The 22,810-nt window shown below is 32.3% G+C and overlaps 2 protein-coding genes across 50 annotated transcripts in view; both read right to left on the reverse strand.

Moving 5' to 3' along the window:
- The window catches only part of LOC114330552 (uncharacterized protein DDB_G0274171-like), a 522,367-nt gene that overhangs the window by 176,720 nt on the left and 322,837 nt on the right, over positions 1–22,810 (reverse strand). The window lies entirely within an intron of this gene.
- LOC126880092 (uncharacterized protein DDB_G0274171-like) overlaps positions 1–22,810 on the reverse strand; it is a 75,526-nt gene that overhangs the window by 17,065 nt on the left and 35,651 nt on the right. The window lies entirely within an intron of this gene.

The raw sequence follows: 22,810 nt of genomic DNA on the forward strand, positions 1-22,810 counted from the left end.
TAAATATATAATACATTACAATTGGAAAAATATATTTTCAAATTTATAAATAGTAAAATATCAAAATCTTTTATTAACTTTATAAAATTTGTCAAAGTAAAACGTTAACATATAATAAAATGGGGCAAACGGAAACATTAAGTAACAAATGAATATCTACACAAAAAAATTGAATTGTGTCATTATGTCTAAAGAAATGGAAGAGAGGAGAAAAATGCAAAGTAATAGAAGTAAAGAACACCATGAACACCAGAGATAAGAAAAAAATACAAAAATCTACTAGTACAGTCAACCGAAAATATAAAAACGAACAAATTCAGTAAATAATTGAAGAAAGAAAGAGCCTCAAGTTCTAAAAAGACAATTAACAAATGAAAAAAAAAACGAAATTAAGAGATAGAGATTGAATTAGGTAATTTTCTTTTTAAAATGATTACAATCACAGGAAACACGAGAAAACACCAAAAATACAGCCAAAAATAAGCAAATTGCGTCAAATATGACAATTCAATATTTTTGTTTCTATGGTGAGAAACCCGTATTTGGTTGTATCACGAATATTTGTTTATTTTAATATAATTTAAATGTTCGATGTGTTTAAGTTTTATGTGTTTAAGATTATGAGTTTAAATAATAGTAATATTGAATATTCTATAATTTTTGATAAAATACAAAGATACCTACCACCATTACCTAAAACTTCCGAAGAGCAGTAAAGTACTAAGGCACAAAGTACGAGAAACTTCATTGTTAATTTGTATGTTGAAACAAGAACTGATGGTGCAAAAGTTAAAACTGATTTGAGGGAAAAAAGTCATTGCGTGCTTTTATAGTTGGTGAATACAACGCCAATTAAACTAATAAACACTGATAGCAAATAATATTAATTAGCGATTATGAACCACCATGAACCACTATGAATAATATTAATTAGCCACTATAAACTAAAAAAACACGAATAATCGGGGTTTATATTATTCGGCCAGAATATATTATTTTTATCTATGTTAAATATTTCGATATATCCTAAAAATATCCTGGACGACTGATACCACCAAGGTAAAGGTATTGTGCCGAATTTTGAAAACAAAAAGAAATCTCTTTCACAATTAAGAACTGGAAACTTGAATACCTCGGTCATATTATGAGACATGATAAATATCGTATACTGAAACTGATAATACAGGGTAAAATAGAGATCAAACGTGGACCCGGAAGAAGAAGACCCTCATGGCTTCAAAACTTACGCCAATGGTTTCGACTAACATCGATCGGGTTATTCATAGAAACGCTGCAAACAAAATTAAAGTTGCTATAATGATAGCCAACGTCCGCAACGGACAGTGCACATGAAAAAGAAGAATGTTAAATACTGGAAAAAGTTATCAATATTTTGTCAATTTGGTCAATCAATATCAATTAATACTGGCAACACTCAACCAAACTTATATGGAATCATCTGATATTTTTTATTATTTTAACCGAATTAATGCTAAATTAAATTTTCGTTCATCGCATCTCTATGGAGCCTCACTAGAGGTTATACGCCAGTCAATGGGAGCAAGAATAGGGTATTACCTCCGAATTCTATCCTACTGCATGGATTTTAATGAAATTTTGGGCCTAGCCTCTACTTATCTCCTAATTTAAAGTCTACCCTATTTTTGTGGACAATTTTTTGGTTAAAATTATCACGGAATTCGCTAGAGAACCTAATTCTAAGCAAAAACTGCTCCATATTTTTTTTTTGAAAACTCAATACTTTTTGAGTTATTCGTGGTTGAAAATTAGACATTTTCATTGAAACATAATACCTTATCGGAGGGTATTTTGCGAATACCTTAAAAACTATGCATCCAACTAAAAAAATTATATTCAACAATTTTGTAAGTTATAAAAAACAAACAGACACTTGCCTCATAACTCTTCTAGTTATAATACAAAAGAGAATAGGTGAAAATAGTTTGTTTTTTGGTACATTCTCAAAATTGGTGTATTCAACTTGAAATTACAGAGAAATGGTCCAATACCTTTTATAGTACTTGAAAAGACCTTTAAAATGAACTATATTAAAGGTCCATTAAATTAAAACTAAGCGAGATATTATGCTGCAAAAAAAATGATAACTAATGTGTTTTAAGAAAAAATGAGAAGTAATTTTAACCCCCATCCGCCAAGATTTAAATGCATCGTTTTCCTTCTACAATACCTTTTTAATAGTGTTATTTCTATGTTAAGAAAGTTGGACGGGTTTAAAATGAATGGTTTTTGAAAAAAAAAAGATCAAATTATAGAGAGCATTTTTAAATGTTCTTAAAAATCTTCCTTTTTCTCCATGTAACTTGAAAAGGATAAGAGATACAGTAACGACAAATAAAAATTTTTATCTAAAAAAAACCCTATATTTTGCGTGGTATCTTTTTTTCGTATCTCTTATTAATCCATTGAAATGTTACATTTAGTGTGTATTTCTTAGAGGAGTCAATTTTATTTTTTTAATGTGTAGGAGGGTTCAGTAAAAGCTTAAGTTCAAGTTTTTGGGGTCGCCACCCTTGTCCCCCGACCGCCATATTGGAAAAGGGGCTACAAAGGGCTTTCGCGCTGTATCTCCTAAACTAGCAACTCTACAGAAAATTTAGTTACACATAAAATGTAGCAATAGTACATTGTTTACCGGGTAGGAAAAGCTTAACATTCCTGGACGACTGTGAAGATTGCTAAAGTCGAGGCGCAAGCCGAGACTTAGCAACACAGAGTCCAGGAATGTGGCTTTTCCTACGAGGTAAACATACTATTTTTCCGAAAATCGTTTAAAATTCGACAGATATTGATTGATTTAAAAAAAAACGCGATAATTTTATTCCCAAATAAATGGTGCTTTGAAATTCCTAATAAAATTACTTGGGTTACTATGGAAACGTATTGAGGTTGAATTATCATTTATGTAGAACACTAACAACTGTACGGAAATATCATTTCCTTACAGTAAGGAAATGACATTTCCTTACAGTAAGGAAGTCCTGACTTTTTCTTCAAGAAATTTTGACAGGAATGTCAAAATTTCCTGGCGATTTGCGGAAAATTAAATTTTCTACAATTTTACATTTATTACTTTTTACCGTCAAGTGACCAACAAAAAAGTTATAAACAAAAATAAGAGAAAATTGTGTAAGAAGTTTCCTTTTGGAGGTTATAACTTTTTTCCGTTCCTTTCACAATAAAATAAGATAATAGCTATTTTGTAGAGAACTTTTCGATGAACATTTTTTACTATAAAGTTGTTTAATTTTATTTATTATCTAGGTTTTACAGCGCTCCAAACTTGACCAGATTCTCTAATTCTCATAGGAATACAATAAAAACAATACTTTAAAATTACGTTATGCCGACCACGAAAATCAAATTTAAGGTGAACGACGAATGTTGGTCAGTTTTTATGTTTTCGAAGTCGCTGAATCCGAATATGAAGTTTATTTTTATCTAGAGTTGGTGGAACATGTTCAAAAGTCAAATTTTATACAAAAATGCCAAAAATTAATTTTTATGATTTTTCAAATTTACCTCTCTGTATCATTCGTTGCTGTAAATATTTCCTTTTGAAACTTTTACTGTGTCATTTCTGAGGTATTTAGATAACAATGAAATTTGTACAAAATGTTGAAACACATTATAAAAGGAGTTGTTAATTTTTAAACATTTTGTCACCATATTTCGTTAGTTTTATGTTTAGTTAAAACAGTTGAGTGACAAACTTTTTAGTTTATAATTTTACCAACACAGCAATAAAACATGATTCCTGAAGAAGATTTTTGGAAAATTTTAAGTCAAAATATACAATAGGAAAAAAGTTATATTACTTCATAGACAAGCGGCACACCCCAAAAAACGCTTATATCTCGAGATCCTGGTCACGGTGTGGTGGATGGCTAATTTTGATCATACTTTATAATTTTGATATTAAAAATCGTTTTTTTGTTCTTCTTAAGAATTTTGTATTTTGAAGTTGCGTCATTCTTCTTCTGGACCGGCGAATTTGTCCTCAAACAACTTCTTGGGCCTTTTCTATTTACGGTTATAAGTTTTATAGTGGGGAGAAAGGTCAAAAATACATTAATAATAGCATAAGAATGTTAAAATCATAATAAATTGTATGAATAAGAAATTTATACCGATAGAAAAGTAAGCCTAACCTTTTTTTATTGTATCCCTGTGAGCATTCGAGCATCTGGTCAAGTTTAAAGCGCTGTAAAACCTATACAGGGTGTAACGAAAATACAGGTCATAAATGAAACCACATATTTCGGGACTAAAAATAGTTCGATTGAACCAACTTACCTTAGTCCAAATATGCACACAAAAAAAGTTATAGCCCTTTGAAGTTACAAAATAAAAATCGATTTTTTTTAATAAATCGAATACTGTTAGAGATTTTTTATTGAAAATGAACATGTAGCATTCTTATGGCAGGAACATCTTAAAGGAAAATTATAGTGTAATTTGTGCACCCCATAAAAATTTTATGGGGGTTTGGTTCCCTTAAACCCCCCCAATTTTTTTGTACGTTCCAATTCGAATATTGTTGTGGTACCATTAGTTAAACACCTATTTTTAAAAATTTTTTGCCTCTTAGTACTTTTTCAAAAAGAGAGTTTTTATCGAGATATGGCTTCTTTTTTAAAATGCTGCAAAATTTATGTGTACCTAACAAAATGTAAATTATAAAAGATTTTCATATCATTACCACGTCTCTATGATCTTACTTAACTCGATTTTCTTGAATAAACCTTTTGCACCGTTTTAAAATAAATAACCACTAAATTTGTGCACCCCATAAAAAATTTATGGGGGTTTTGTTCCCTTATAACCCCCCAAATTTTTGTGTACGTCCCAAATAATTTATTATTGTGGACAATTAGTTAAACGCAGTGTTTTGAAAACTATTTGCCTCTTAATGATTTTTCAATAAGCCAGTTTTTATCGAGATGTGGCTTCTTCTTTAATATGTTTCAAAATTTCTGAGTAGGTATATACCTAACAAAATGTATTTTCATAAATAAATTAAAATTTAATATACAAATTGTCATATATCACCAGGTATGTACAATCTTAGTTAACCATGTGAATTGTACAAATGTTCAAAATGACCTCCATTTTCTTGAATACACATTCGGCACCGTTTTAAAAAGGAAAATCGAATGTTTTGAAAAATCATGGGCTTCTGTCGAAATCGATTCGCTGCTTCAATGCTTCTATGCCTTAGTTGTTGTTCGTTACTGATTGGTACGGAATATACGTCCTCTTTCATAAAACCCCAGAAGCAAAAGTCAAGTGGGTTAATATCTGCACCTCTAGGTGGCCAAGAAATAGGCGCATCAGGGCCCCTTCCAATCCAACGTCCAGGATACTCACCGGAAAGATATTCTCTAATTTGATTATGGAAATGCGCTAGGGCGCCATCTTGCAAAAACCACATGTTTCTCCTGACTTCAAGATTGACCTCTTCTAAATAATCCGGTAATACATTTTGTAAAAAGTGTAAATAATTTTCACCATTTAAATTGTTTGGGAGAAATACTGGCCCTATTAGGTTATTATCCACAATTCCAGCCCAAACATTGACTTTAAAAGTTCTTTGGTGACGAAAGACTTTTTTTGCGTGAGGGTTTTCTTCGGCCCAGATGTGCCTGTTGTGATGATTCGTAATGCCATTTCTATTAAAGGTAGCTTCATCGGTAAACAAAACACGATTAATGAAATTGACATTTCGAGTATTTTCCGTTAAGAACCAATCGCAAAATCCCATTCTTCTAGGATAGTCTTCATCCAGTAATTCTTGAACGGGAGTTAAATGATAAGGATGAATCAGCTGATCCTTAAATCTTCTCCAAACCATCATGTGAGAAACATCTACTTGAGCCGCCACTACCCTTGTACTGTTTCCAGGGATATCTCCAATTGCTTCCAAAATCGCCTCATCGTTTGTATCCACTTTTGGTCGACCAGCATTACCAACACGTTGCCGTTGAAATGTGCCTGTCTCTCGTAAACGGCGATCAATCGAAAGAAATAATCGTCTGCCTGGTGGATTACGATCAGGATATTTTTCGGCATCTCGCCTTGCAGCTGCAGCACTATTCCCTTGACATTCACCTGTAATAATTACCAAATTACCAACAATTATCTAAAACCCTAATTTGGAATGCTCAGACTTACCCAGAATTAAATGCATATCTGCCATTTCTGTAAATGTGTATGCCATTAAAATAGAAAATTTAGTTTTTATTTGTAATCCTAAATTCACAATAATTAATTGGAATATCAACAATACGGTCACACAATCGTTTGACATATTGTTGATCCGAAGTTTTATTCAGCCAACTACATAGTTTTTTATACATAAACAAATAAGCCCCATCGCAGTAAATACTGGTTTATCGAAAATGTATTAAGGGGCAAAAAAGTTTTAAAAACGCTGGGTTTAACTAATGGTGCTACAATAATAATTTAATTGGGACGTATATAAAAATTTGGGGGGGGCTTAAGGGAACAAAACTCCCGTAACATTTTTATGGGGTGCACAAATTTCATTGTTGTTTATTTTAAAACGGTTCCGAATGTTTATTCAAGAAAATGGAGTTAAATAGAGATATGCCAGTCATAGAGACCTGGTAATAATATGAAAACTTTTGTATAATTTACAGTTTGTTAGGTACTCATAAATTTTGCAGCATTTTCAAAAAGAAGCCATATCTCGATAAAAACTCGCTTTTCGAAAAAGTACTAAGAGGCAAAAAAGTTTTAGAAACAGTGTATTTAACTAATGGTACCACAACAATAGTTGAATTGAAACGTACAAAAAAATGGGGGGGGGGGGTTTAAGGGAACAAAATCCCCATAGAATTTTTATGGGGTGCACAAATTTCACTATTATTATTTTTTTAATATATTCATGCCATTAGAAAGCCACATGTCCATTTTCGATAAAAAATGTCTAACAGTTTTCGATTTATTCAAAAAAATCGATTTTTATTTTGTAACTTCAAAGGGCTATAACTTTTTTTGTGTGCATATTTGGACTAAGGTAAGTTGGTTCAATCGAACTATTTTTAGTCCCAAAATATGTGGTTTCATTTATGACCTGTATTTTCGTTACACCCTGTATACATAAATAGAATTAAATAAACTTATAGTGGAAATTGTTCGCTGAAAAACCCTCTAAAAAATTGATATACTGCTATTTTATTTTAAAATGAACTGAAAAAAAGTTATAACCTCCAAAAAGAAACTTGTTAAAACATTTTTACTTATTTTTGTTTATATCTTTTTTGTTGGTCACTTGACGATAAAAAGTAATAAAAACAAAATTGCAGAACATTTAATTTGATACATTTTATGTTTAATTAGATTTTCCGTAGTATTGGTAGTTTACGAGATATAGTGCGAAACTCCTTTGCACCCCATTTCCAAGATGGCGGCCGGGGGACAAGGGTCCCGACCCCAAAAACTGGATCTTAAGCTTCTACTGATACCACCTACAAATTAAAGAAATAAAATTGACTCCTCTAACAAATGCAAGGTATGGCCTAAAAAATGTAACATTTTAATGGCCTATATAATTTTCGAGTAACATGTAGAAAAAGGAAGATTTTTAAGAGAATTTAAAAATGCGCTCTATAATTTGATCTTATTTTTTTTTTCAAAAACTATTTTAAACCAGTCCAACTTTTTGAACATATAAATTACACTATAATAAAAAGTATTGTAGAAGGAAACAATGTATTTAAATTCTGATGGATGAGGGGTTAAATATATTTCTCATTTCTTCTTAAAATACATTAGTCATCAACTTTTTTGCAGAATACCTCGCTCAGTTTGAATGCAATCGCAATCGATTTAATAGCATAGCTCATTTTAAAAGACTTTTCAAGCACTATAAAAGTTGTAAGTATCATTATACACCTAAAATCGACCGTTTCTCTGTTACTTCAAGTTGAATCCACCGATTTGAACATGCAGCAAAAAAACAAACTCTTCTTACCTACCATATCTATTTTAATTAGAAGATTTATGAAGGAACGAATCTCTTTGTTTTTTATAATCTACAGAAATATTTAAAATTTTTTTTTTGTTAAATGCATAGTTTTTAAAATGTTCACAAAAATCCGTCCAAAAAGACGTCATTTTTTAATGAAAATGGCCAATTTTCAACCACGAATAACTCAAAAAGTATTGAGTTTTCAAAAAATAATTAAACAGAAGTTTTTGTTTAAAATTAGGTTCTCTAGCATCTTCCATGGCTATTTTAACCAAAACATTTTTCACTCCCGAGAATGGGTGGGAACCACCTTCAAGACAAAAGTGCACATCGGCATAGGGTAAACTTTGTTTCATGAGCTATTCCCTACTTACTGTGAAAATATCGAGTAAATCGATGTAGTAGGATGAAATTCGGAGCCAAATACCCTCATTGCCTGTCCTATTATAGAACCAAATCAATATACCTGCGAGCTCTTAAAGTTGGTTGGATGGAAATTAAAGGAATTTTTTACTGATCATAATTCCTCCCCAGAACATGACTCTTCTTCTTTTATATTTATGAACATATCTGGCAGTTTCCGTTCTTGATGGTCTTCCTCGCCCTCTAAGTACGCGAATTCAACAACCTTTATTGTATTTACAAGAACAGTATGTACACTTTTTTCTGGTTCTACAAAGCGTTAGGAAGTTCTGAATAAACATGTTTTACAACTAACTCCAAAACCTGGTGTGATACTAGATGGTCAAGTCGAATAGATGCAGTGAAACCTTTAAGATTTTAGTTTTGTGAAATACGTGATGCCCCTTTCGAAATAATAGAAGAAGTCAACAAAGATTCAGAAACTAAAGTCAAAGCACGAGGATATGCAAAAAATATTGAAAATTATAAAATATGCGGTGTAGTTCATTGGCATGATATTTTATTTAATATAAATTCCGTCTCGAAGATGTTGTAACATGTAACTATAAATTTGTCAGATTGTGTAAAAATGTTGTCAGAAACTATAGAAAAGAATGAAAAGTTAAAAATAAAAAATTGGCTATGACCAAAGAAAATTTTTGCTAATCAAATTGCAGAAAATCTTGATATAAGTTCCGAGTTTATAGCTAAAAATGAAATTCGAACCTGGAGAAAAAACGTCAATTTGATTAAGAGGAAAGAGTAGCGATCAACAGGTAGCCAAAACGCGTTCCAAGATTGCGGCTGTAATTTTGAATATTTTTTCGAGATATTTGGCACACGTATTCTTAATATAATAAAGAATGGCGGTACAGAGCCCAATTTGAAAAATATATTAATATGTGGAAATTACTCTGTAATTAAATACAGTATTAAAAAACGAGCCTGTACCGCCATTAAGAAGAACAAAAAAATACACTTTCTTCAAATAAATTTTTTTATTCGATGCCTAGATTTTGTGTCATTTTGGAACGTCTAAAATTTTTTATTTCATTAGTAGTTCCAAAATGACACAAAATCTAGGCATAGGATAAAAAAGTTTATTTGAAGAAAGTGTATTTTTTTGTTCTTCTTAATGGCGGTACAGGCTCTTTTTTTAATATTGTATTTAATTACAGAGTAATTTCCACATATTAATATATTTTCAAATTGGGCTCTGTACCGCCATTCTTTATTATATTACGAATACGTGTGCCAAATATCCCAAAAAAATATTCAAAATTACAGCCGCAATGTTGGAACGCGTTTTGGCTACCTGTTGATCGCTACTGTATCACCTTAGAAAAATCTGTGGATGAGCTCTTATCTCTCTCTCTCTCCTGTCGTTTCCCCATTACTGAGGATCGTGATTTCTTCCAATATTCCTCTTATCAGAGGAATATAAATTTAAAATAAATTTTTTCATCTATATTTTAGACATTGAGTTAATTATTTGATTGATTGATTTTCACTTCTAGAAATTCATAAATAAATAAATTTTTGATGATATTTTTAAATTGAGGGAAATAGATGATAAAACACTAAAAAAATGTTGGAATCTTCATTCAATACTTTCAACAGAAAAATAATCAGATGTAGAGGAAAATGATCGTCTATAAAAATTGCGTGATATATCCCAAATAAGACCATACCCCATGACACCTTAACAGGTTTTGAACTATTTGTGCCATAATAACCAAATTTCTTTATACCCAAATGTAATTGTATGACCAAGAATTTTATTAACACTTCTTGTCTCGGTAGCTAGTGGGGAAAGAAGTTTTCAAAATTAAAAATTATTCAAAAATATTTACGAAGCTCCATAAGACAAACTAAACAATTTAGCACTCATTTCAATAGTCATCACATCACTAACTGCTACTTTACTGACTACATCAATCTGTTGACGAGTTTGCTAAAATTAAAGTCACAAGGGTAAAATTCTAATTTTTGTAAATGACAATCGATCAAAAGCCCTATAGGGCTTTTCATCGATTGACATTATTTCGAGCTTCTGTCAAATGTCGTATAATCCGTATACAGAGAGAGTCTGTAATTTGGAATAAATTCAATATCTCAAATACTAATTGTTTTTTTGAAAAATGCTCACACTCGTCGATTAGTATTTCAAATTGTCCTTTTTAACATATAATAATAATGTTTACAGGGTGTCCCAGTTTAAAGATATGGCGTCATCGTTGATTTTTTTAAATAGCAACACTGTCATTTTGATAGTTATTTTGATAGGGTGTGTAAAGTTATACATAACTGCAAAATTTCAAATTTTTATTCCCTACCATTTACAAGATAATAAAAAATAACAAAATTATGAAAAACAAGTAATCAAATAATAATTGAATTTAGTAATTTCAATTAAGCAAATACTCATAATGTTGCCCTCAATTATTGTCAAACTGTCAATGGGCAACGTTATGAGCATTTGCTTATTTTAAATAATTAAATTCAATTATTATTTGATTACTTGTTTTTCATAACTTTGTTATTTTTTATTATCTTGTAAATGGTAGGGAATAAAAATTTGAAATTTTGCAGGTGTGTATAACTTTACACACCCTATAAAAATAGCTATAAAAATGACAGTGTTGCCATTTAAGAAAATCACCGATGCCGTCATATCTCTAAATTGGGACACTCTGTATACATTATTTTTGTATGTCAAAAATGACAATTTGAAATACTAATCGACGGGTCTGAGCATTTTTCAAAAAAAAAATAGTATTATAATTATGGAATTTATTCCAAATTACAGACATAACTTTGTTATTTTCTATTACCTTGTAAATGGTAAAGAATAAAATTTTGATATTTTGCAGTTGTGTATAACTTTACATACCCTATCAAAATGATAGTGTTGCCATTTAAGAAAATCAACGATGACGTCATATCTCTAAATTGGGACACCCTGTATACATTATTATTGTATGTCAAAAAGGACAATTTGAAATACTAGTCGACGGGTCTGAGCATTTTCCAAAAAAACAATTAGTATTTTAAATATTGAATTTATTCCAAATTACAGACTCTCTCTGTATATTATTAATATACACGGATTATACAACATATTATGACAGAAGCTCGAAACAAATGTCTGTGAATGAAAAGCCCTATTTAATGTTAATATATATATTTCATTTAATTTAAAGTAAGTATGTTTTGTTTTTAAAATAAAAGTTTTCGTTTTTGTTTTGTTCAGTTGCATTTAATAAAAATAAAACCCGTCTTGAGCTGCCCCCCCCCCCCCCACTTGCAAAAATCAAAAACAAATAGCCCTGATTTATGAGCTATTTATGAGCTCTCATATTCCGCAAACTAAAAATTTTGAGCTCGTTCCACTGAGCAGGAATTTGATACTTTAGTGGGGGGGGGGGCTGAGTCAGCCCCCCCCACTACTTAAAAATAGGAATATTGAATCGGTTTTTGCAGCAGAATTACGAGCTATTTATGAGCTCTTGAAATTATATAGTTTCGATTTTTGAGCTCATCCCCTTCACCCCCAAACAACCCTTAATTGATTTAAATTAGGAGAAAAATGCTGAGAAAACTTAAAATATATCGTATTGAGGATATAATTCCTATAGCGTATATACTCTAAGAATAAACTATTAAATCACGTGCATTTGGATTATTGAGCTACAACCCCTTCGCAAGAAAACCACCCTATGTTCTTGGCTTAAGAGAAAGTTGTACATAAATGCATTAAATTAATTATTTGACGACTGCATATCATTTAATAACTTATAAGCTTCCAAATTACGCGCATTTAGATCAGTAAATTGCAATTTATTTTATATAGTGCAGTCACTGAAAGTAAAAATCAACGATTACCTTCAATTTCGGTGAACCTTCATCGATTTTCACGAAAATTGGTCAGTGGTTAGAGGATACCTCAAGAAACAAAGGTGACATGGTACCACCTTGCTCCTTTACCCTGAGGGTGGATACCGCCCCTTCTCGGGGGTGAAAATTATTTTATAAAAATTAACTGCACAAATCTATAAAAGAACAAATTATAAGCAAAATTTATTATATAAAGTTATTAAAATAAGTCAATACTTTTTAAGTTATTAAAGATCAAAAATTTTAATTATTCGTGAAAAAATGCATGTATTGAAGCGGTTTTTCGTAAATCACTGAAAAACTGTAAGTTTTTACAAAAAAGTTAATAGTAGTTTTATTCGTATAGCTTATATTCTAAGAATAAACTCTTAAATCACGCTCCTTTCGACTATTGAGCTACAACCCCTTCGCAAGAAAACTATCCCATATTCCCGGCTTAAGAGAGAGTTGTACTTAAAATAATTTAAATTAATTATTTGGCGACTAGATATCGTTTAGTAATTTCTGAGCTCGCAAAATATATGCATCTCAATTATTGAATTGCCATTTTCTTTCTATAGTGCAGTCACTGAAGGTAAAAATCAACTATGACCTTCGATTTCGGTAAATCTCCATTCATTTTCACGAAAATTGGTGAGCGGATTTTGATGCTATCAACTTTTTCCGGAGCTCATTTTTGATAGGTATTTCTAAGTACTTTGACAAGTATTTCAAAGTTTAGTAAAATATTTGATCTCTAATAACTCAAAAAGTATTGATTTATTTTAATCACATTATATAACAAATTTTGCTTACAATTTGTCCCTCTCTCGATTTGTGGGGATATTTTTAATAAAAATTTTCGCCCCCGAGAAGGGGTGACATATACCCAAGGTTAAAACCCCAAGTTGTTATTGTTAATTCGTGAAACTGAATGGAGATTTACCGAAATCGAAGGCCATACTTGATTTTTACCTTCAGTGACTGCACTATAGAAAGAAAATGGCAATTCAATAATTGAGATGCGTATATTTTGCAAGCTCATAAAGTATTAAACGATATGTAGTCGCCAAATTATTAATTTAAATTATTTTAAGTACAACTCTCTCTTAATCCGGGAATATGGGATGGTTTTCTTGCGAAGGGGTTGTAGCTCTATAATCTAAAGGCGCGTGATTATTCTTAGAATAAAGGCTATACGAATTAAACTACTATTAACTTTTTTGTAAAAACTTACAGTTTTTCAGTGATTTCGAAAAACCCCTTCATAATAACATGCATTTTTTTCACGAATAATTAAAATCTTTGATCTTTAATACCTTCAAAAGTATTGACTTATTTTATTAAATTTATATAATAAATTTTGCTTTTAATTTGTTCTTTTATTGATTTGTGCAGCTATTTTTAATAAAATAATTTTCACCCCCGAGAAGGGGCGGTATCCACCCTCAGGGTAAAGGCGCAAGGTGGTACCATGTCACCTTTGTTTCTTGACGTATCCTCTAACCACTGACCAATTTTCGTGAAAATCGATGAAGGTTCACCGAAATTGAAGGTAATCGTTGATTTTTACCCTCAGTGACTGCACTATACAAAATAAATTGCAATTTACTGATCTAAATGCGCGTAATTTGGAAGCTTATAAATTATTCAATGATATGTAGTCGCCAAATAATTAGTTTAATGCATTTTAAGTACAACTTTCTCTTAAGCCGGGAATATAGGGTGGTTTTCTTGCGAAGGGGTTATAGCTCAATAATCGAAATGCACGTGATTTAATAGTTTATTCTTAGAGTATATACGCTATAGGAATTATATCCGCAATACGATATATTTTAAGTTTTCTCAGCATTTTTCTCCTAAGTTAAATCAATTAAAGGGTTGTTTGGGGGTGAAGGGGATGAGCTCAAAAATCGAAACTATATAATTTCAAGAGCTCATAAATAGCTCGTAATTCTGCCGCAAAAACCGATTCAATATTCCTATTTTTAAGTAGTGGGGGGGGGGCTGACTCAGCCCCCCTCCCCCACTAAAGTATCAAATTCCTGCTCAGTGGAACGAGCTCAAAATTTTTAGTTTGCGGAATATGAGAGCTCATAAATAGCTCATAAATCAGGGCTATTTGTTTTTTGATTTTTGCAAGTGGGGGGGGGGGCAGCTCAACACGGGTAAAAATAAAAGGTACAAGTAAGTTTGTTAGTTTCAATAATATAAGGGGCGGCATTTCGAAGATGTACGCACGGTTCGGACATCCCACTTTCTTCTGAAAATAGCACACTTTTCCAATTTCCAATATTCCAGTTTTGGTGTTGAAGACACCAATTATTTATGTGATCAATATTATGTTGTCGTGTTAACTGGTAATCCTGTAACTTCCTCCTGCTATATGTGGGGTCGGTAAACTAAAGCACATAAGTCAAAAACTATAGATTTTCAGAAATCGAATAAAACTATATAAAAAAATAATTCAATATTTTTTTAAAACATTTATTGCATTTTATGAGAGTGTGGAAAACATGTTTACTAGTAGCTAAATGTGACTCTATAAAAAAGTATGGAAAATTGTTTTTCCTGACTTATGTTAAAAAGATCACAAGCATATATGGAAAACATTAATTTGGTATTAATGTTAGTAGAGAATCTAAGTCATATTTTTTCTTTTGATATGGGTAAAGGCAATAGTGATATAACTGGGATGTTAATATAGTTGATTTTTTAACCAAGAGGAGTAAACTAAAAAGACAGATTTACATCCAACTATATACTAACACATCGCTAAAGAGTTCTAAAAACAACTGTCTTCATAAAAAAGTAAGACTAAAATTCTAAAAATTAAAGGAATAATGCAGAAAACACAAAAAATCGCCGATATACTTAATTAGCCTATAAAATGACAGAAGTGCCAAAATTTTATAAATGTCATTAGTGTCAAAATTTAATAACAGTGGAGTAAACTTGCCTACGGTTGGACCAATTAGAAACAAGCATTCTTCTTCTTGTGCCACTCCTATCGGAGATTGGAAATCATCAAGACTACCCTGACCTTGTTTACAGCTGACCTAAAAAGTTCATTAGTCGTGCAGTCAAACCACTCTCTTAAATTCCGCAACCATGACATTCTCCTACGGCCTGGATTCCGTTTTCCTTATATTTTTTCATCTATGTTGTCTGTTCTGCGGATTTGGTTTCTGCTACACTGAGGCTGGTGTTGATCTCTTCTCGCACTGTTTGTCGTCGGTGTTCACTTTTAAGCTGGCTTAAGTCTAACGCTGGGATGATGGTTTTTCTCATTGTCTTTGGTCTAGCTTCTAACACAGATACTACTGGATTATGATCCGAACCGATATCAGTTCCAGGGTAAGTTTTAGTAGAGTTCACGGCAGTGCGGTATCTTTTTGTCACCATTATGTAATCTATTTGGTTTCTGATTACTTTTTCTTGTGTGTGTTGAGGTGACGTTCACGTATACAGTCGCCTTGGGGGTAACTTAAAGAATGTATTAGTTATTATTAAATCTTCGCTTTGACAAAACTGAACTAAACGATCACCCCTTTCATTTCTATTATCTAAGCCGTATTCACTGACATTTTCACCAACTTTACCCTGACCTACCTTGGCGTTCAGATCGCCCATTACTATGTTAATGTGTTGTCTCTGTGTTGTTCTCATCACAACTTCTAAGTTATTATAGAATTGTTCTATTTCCTCTTCGTCTTTGTCTGCTGTAGGAGCGTACACTTGTATGATGTTTATTATGTTCTTCTTATCATTCAATTGTATTAACATCACTCTCTCTGAAAATGGAGTAAAATTTGCTACAGCATCTTTCCATTTTTTTGAGATGATGACTCCAACTCCGTATCGATGGGTTGTGGTGTCACTTCCGGCATAATAAAACATACTAAGATTAGTTGTGGGCATTTGCCATTTCCTGGCCATTGTGTATCGCTTATGCCTAATATGTCTGTACCCAAACGATCCATTTCCAACACGGCGTTATCTAATTTTCCCGAAGACAATAAGCTCCTCACATTTTACGTAGCAATTTTTATGGTTGTCTTTTTCCTATTACAAGGGTTTCGCAGGTTTACGAACAAGGAAGACTTGTACTTATGTATTTGTCTTCCTCTGCCGGATCTTCCTATCCGATGTCCATGATCAGTACTTCTCCTTTGCATATCCACCATGATGATTACTACTAGGGGTACTCTATGAGTCCTTAATGCCGTGGTTCCCCGTTGCCTTCTGCATCCTTATGCCGTTGACCATTTTGTAGGGTTCATCCGCCGTCGAGACCTATTTCTCAGTCTCAGGACAAAAGAGTGCCCTAACACTTACCAGCTCATCCACCCGAAGCTGTTGGTTAGTAAGTGGGAATTGCTTATACCGGCAATCGCTCGGTGGTTACCTTCACTTAGTTTAGCCTACAGACCAATGCAGTTGCCTAGGGTGTGGCACGTGGAGCCATAAGTTACATTTGGATGTCTTATGAGGACCAGTTATTTCGAACTATCTCCCGTATTTTACGCTCGATGTGGCCGTTCTCATAAAAGGTACTACCTCTATAAAACACCCCAACACCCCAATATCCCAAACAAGCATTACGGCGCGATAAATTTGAATCACTCCTTTTGGTTAAAAAACAAACAATTGTCATAAAGGATGGGTGCGGCCCAAAAGATCAACTGTCTTCAACACGCCTAACTTCATGCGCAACTCTGATATATCCAAAAAGCATTGGCACCAAGTTAGATACGACTCTATCATATTCACAGCAATTCGCATATATACCTAATATTAAGAGAAATAAATATTTAGAATATTATAGAAATTGAATCAATGATGTATCAAAGATGCGCATGAAGTTAGGCGTGTTGATGACCGTTGAGATATTGGAGGGCGACCCATAAAGGATGCCCTCCGTCTCAAATGTATTTTTGTGAAATTCGGATTCCATTTGTAAGGTCTTTGTAGGAAACCATTCCAAATTCCATATCATAGCGGAGCCACCTTTTGTCCAACCATTTAAGCTGCTTTCCATCTACATCTTTATTTCTTAATACCAAAGTCAAAAGTCCAAAAGTCCAAAAAGTTCGTATTTCCACAACTTGAAATTTTGTTACTGCTGGTCTAAAAGTTATCTCCAGTCATGAGGATGATATATTTGAATTTCTGTTTTCTTTTTCTTCTTTTTTATTATCCCATGAACTGTTAGACTTGTAAATGGCTATTGGAACTGTTAGACCTCTAAATGGCTCCGGGAACCATAAATTTATCGTCGATTCTCTCTAACTTCAACTTACGTACCGTCGACGTAAACATAGAGCTCACGTGAGAATTTCTTTTCTGACCTCCACAGGTATCAGAGTAAAATATTACACTTCTTGTGTTATTAGGTAGGTTTGTTTAAGGATGATTAAAGAGACAAGATGCAATCTGATTCGCTCCTCGAGCAGGAGTAGTTTCATACCAATTATACCACACATAACATATAGTTCTTTCGGTCTTATTGTCGTGTATAGTCAAATTGAGCGTAAACAACAGACGTTTATAAAAAGTTACAAAAGAAGTCAATGATGGAGTCCGTAAACACTGTTGTAAATAAAATGTATAGACTTGTACGGTACTATCATTTTGATACATCTATGTGTCGTTTTTTTTTAGATTCTTAAGCTTGATCTGCTGCCATTTTATGATTACCTACCCAATGCGGCTCTAAACAAATATGTTGAATCAAGGCTGGTCCAGTCACTGATATTTCTTAATCATGAAATCTGGCGCCTACCGGGACCCCATTTTCCTTCAATCTTACCCTAGATGATGATTAGTTGCGCGAGGCGCTACTTTTGGGGTTTCTCTTTCTCATTCATACTGTCCAAGGTAGCTAACTTTTCTAACTCTGATGATATTAAGCATCTGTACCTATAGAAGAGCTATCTGTACCTATTCTCCTGAGAACATTTTCGTTGTTGGTGTGGGTTGTCAAAGGTATTTTCAAGATCCTTCTAAAAAGCCAGAGTTCAAACGCTTCTAACTTATTATTTAGCGTTGTGTTGAGTGTCCAGACCTCCGTTCCATACAAAGTATTGACCATACATAGCAATGCAGAAAATGACATATGTATACGGCTGCTATTCATGTTAATATTACGAAATAAGCTTTTAATTTTGGTAAAGACTTGTCGGGTTACCTCTATCCTCAATCTTACTTCTTGTTTATCAAGTTAATTGTAGAAACCAACAGCCAATATATTTATAATGGTTTTTATTTATAATGGAGAAAGGCACTTTGCTGAAACAGCTGTAGTCACTTAGTTGTAATAAATTTTGTGGAAGTATAGAAAACAAACGTTTTCAGTGTTTTATTGTTAGTTATGATGGTTTACTTATTTAAGCTGTTAGTGGTTCAAGTATTATTGGAAGGAGTAAATTTTTGTGCTTTGATATTTTCATAACTTTAGTTTTCGCAATATTAATCTTCATCCCCGTTTTTTCACAACTCTCAATAACCCTATTTAGCAGTATCTGGAGACTGTGTCATCTGCATAGCGAATGCTATTTACTCTTAAACCATTTATCCTGATTCTCACTGAAGGGTGCGAAGAAGAGCTCGCAAAAATTACCTCAGAGTAGACGTTAAAGAATATCTGACACCTCGATGTATTTCAATTGGCTCTGATGTTACCATTGGTCTTTATAGTCTGGGCTGATTATCAGAGAATAGGCCATTTTTGGGAAAAGTTATTTACCAGCAATTTTATTGCTGGAATCGAAGCTTATCATTATATATATTAATAATATAGGTATGCAAAGTCCGCAGATAGTGTGCTACTTTTTGTTTAAACAAAATGGCGCCCGAAAATCGTTTTTTTTTCAATTGTTGCTCTATAACTCCGAAGATTTTAACTTTACAACAAAAACACTCAAATAAAAATTCACCGCAATTAAATTCTGCATAGAGATATCTTTTTCCCGATCTGCGCCGACGAAAATTTTCCTCGGAAAATGCGGGTTTTCCCAAAAAAACTTTAATTGTCAAATAAAGCTTTAGATAAATAATTATCTACCAATAATTAAATAATTTGGTAACTTGACAGAATTCTTGATTTGAATTATAGTTCCAGAAGCTGGTGAAAATGGAACGAATATCTTAGCAACAATTCAATTGTTAATTAATAATTTACGGTCAAAATAATTATGATACACTGATCAAACTTTAAAATCTTATAAAGATAAGATGCCTATTTAACATTTTGTCGACAAAATATACGTTTTTTATTTTTTGCATACTCTTTAAATGTTAAAAAAATAGTTATAAACAAATTAACGTTTCTTACATAAAACTTTATTTAAAAATTAGAGTTTTTGTTGGGAAAACCCGCATTTTCCGAGAAAATTGTTCGTCGGAGCAAATCGGGAAAAACACATCTCTATGCAGAATTTAATTGCGGTGAATTTTTATTAGTGTGTTTTTGTTGTAAAGTTAAAATCTTCGGAGTTATAGAGCAATAACTAAAAAAAATACGATTTGTCGGCGCCATTTTGTTTATAAAAAAAGTAGCACACTATCTGCGGACTTTGCATACCTATATTATTAATATATAGGATCTTATAATTCGGTTCCACAAAATAAAATTGCTGGAAAATAACTTTTCCATGAATTTTGCTAATTAGCCCCCAGTACATATTATGATTGTTGTCTGATTCACATAAATAGCTTCTATAATTTTAGAGTCTCTTTTGTCAACTCAGACTCATCTGGTCGCTTTTTCTCTATCTCTATTTTATTCTTACAACTTACGTAAAAAGTTGAGGCGTAAAAATTTCACTGTGTTGAAATTCCTGCCAAGGTTTCTTCTTCTTCTTCTAGTGCCGACTCCACTAATGAGGGTTGGCTATAACTATTGCAAATTCGTTCCATCTTCTGCTTTTTTTTTAAAACCGTCTGCGTGTTCAACCCGGTGTTGCCAATACTAGGCTATATCCTAGAATTCAGAAATACCAAGCTTTCTGGAGCATTGCTTAAGCAACCATTCATACTATGAGCACGAGTGTGTTACAGCTTGTCGGTTGAGGATAGTGTAGGTATAAATGTGTGCACCATGCTCAATCACATTATATAATCCGTTCGCTATAACTTTTCCCATGCGTTACAATTCATTTTCAATCAAATTAAGTCAAAACATAAATTGAAACGAACATCGATGTGTTTATACATTTTGTACACTGTATACTATACAGGGTGTTTGGTAAAGAATGGGAATAGCTTACCCTTAGATTCCTGAGGTTAAAATAGGTCAAATTAAGCTAACATACCTTAGTACAAAAGTTGACAATAACCGAAATACAGGGTGTCAAAGTTAAACTTTTATTTTATTTATTTTTGAATATTTCCTGACAGGCATGGAACAACAACACGAAATTTGGTAGGTGGTGCTGGTATTGTACAATCTACTAAATTATGTTAAATAAACGTTTCTGGCTACTACCAGAGGCGTACGACGGGGGATCGTGAATGCTTGACCCTTCCCAAATTCTACGCCACTGGCGGAATTGCTATTTTCGTGCAATTTTTTATTCTCAAATACTTTCTATGTAAAAAAACATACTCTTGATTGGTAACGATAAAGCCATTAGTTTTCGAGATATTTGAAGCTAAATACGAAGGAGCATAATACATCTATATGTATAAAAGAAAGTCGAGTTATGTTAGTTACACCGTTAATAACTCGAGAACGGCTCAACAGATTTTTATGAAATTTTACAGGTGTATTTTACCGGACTGGGAATAGGCATAGCTCTGATTTCATGCCCGTACGTCATAAGGGGGCTTGCCCCCCCTGATATATTTTTTTAATTTTTTGACAAAGCGTTTTTTCTTAATTTTGTATGATGTAGAAGCAAAAGATACATACAATCCTAAATTTTCACTTTTTTTATCTTCAACCGTTATTTTTTAATAGCCATTTAATTATTTTACATCTATATATAGGGTGAGGCAGATAACTGGCCTATTAGAAATATCTCGAGAACTAAAGGCAACAGAATCATGAAAATTGGAATAAAGGGGTTTTGAGGGATGGTCTATTAAATAAAAATATTTTCATCTCTTTGCAACTTCCGGTCATACCGGAAGTTGCTTATAACTTAGTTCTTTTTAAATGGGACACCCTGTATATTTTTACATTTGTGGATTCTCCTCAATATCTTCTTTCTTAAAATATGAGATTTTGTAATATTATATAGGGTATTTTAAAAGATATTTACGTTTTTTTATTAATTTCGTAGCAACATTCACACCCTGTAGAATTGTAATAATTTGACATTAAAAACTCTGCGTACGTTCAAGTTAATTTTAATATAGTCTATGATTGTTTAGAATCATTAGTATAGCTAATTTTGAAATTTTAGTATACAGGGTTGGTCGAAACTCAAAATGAATATTTTCTGAGTTTTCTTAAATAGAACACCCTATATTTTAGTATTGTAATAAAATGATATTTCATAGTACTTTTTTATTTTATAAGTATTCCCTATACCTAACTGCTTTAATTTGTGAGTTATTGGTGATTCATACTAAACATTAATTGCAACAAAAAATACGTAAAATTTTATTATGTTGGCCGTGAAAATATTCAATCACAAATAATTTTTCTGAAATAAATACATATTAATCCAGACTGTTCCTTAAAATTACCAATAATGGTTTAGCTATCAAAATACCTATGTAGTTAACATTGTTGGTGCGACTAACAATTAAGCACAAATTAAAGCAGTTATGTATAGGGAATACTTAAGAAATAAAAAAGTACCATAAAATATCATTTCATTACAATACTAAAATACAGGGTGTTCTATTTAAGAAAACTCAGAAAATACTCATTCCGAGTTTCGACCAACCCTGTATACTAAAATTAAAAATTTAGCTATACCAATGATTCTTAACAATAGTTGACTATATTAAAAATCATTTGAAAGTAAGTAGAGTTTTAGTTGTCAAACTACTACAATTCTACAGGGTGTGAATATTGCTACAAAATTAATAAAAAAACGTAATTATCTTTTAAAATACCCTGTATAACATTACAAATCCTCATATTTTAAGAAAGAAGACATCGAAGAGAATCCAAAAATGTAAAAATATACAGGGTGTCCCATTAAGAAAAACGAAGTTATAAGCAACTTCCGGTATAACCGGAAGTTGTAAAGAGATAAAAATATTTTCATTTAATAGATCATCCTTCAAAACCCCTGTATTCTAATTTTCATGATTCTGTTGCCTTTAGTTCTCGAGATATTTCTAATAGGCCAGTTATCTGCCTCACCCTGTATATACAGAGTGGCCCAAAAGTCTGGAAACGGCCAATTATCTCGTAAATTGCTAGTCATAATTGTACAAAATTTGAGGTACACCTATTTTGGGATACGGAGATTCCATATTTAATATTTGCAATGTTGCCAGATTTGCCGTTTCTCTTATATTATTAGTACCTCTTGT

The sequence above is a fragment of the Diabrotica virgifera genome, chromosome 1 (genome assembly GCF_917563875.1).
Source record: "Diabrotica virgifera virgifera chromosome 1, PGI_DIABVI_V3a".
In the NCBI taxonomy this organism is placed as follows: Eukaryota; Metazoa; Arthropoda; class Insecta; order Coleoptera; family Chrysomelidae; genus Diabrotica; species Diabrotica virgifera.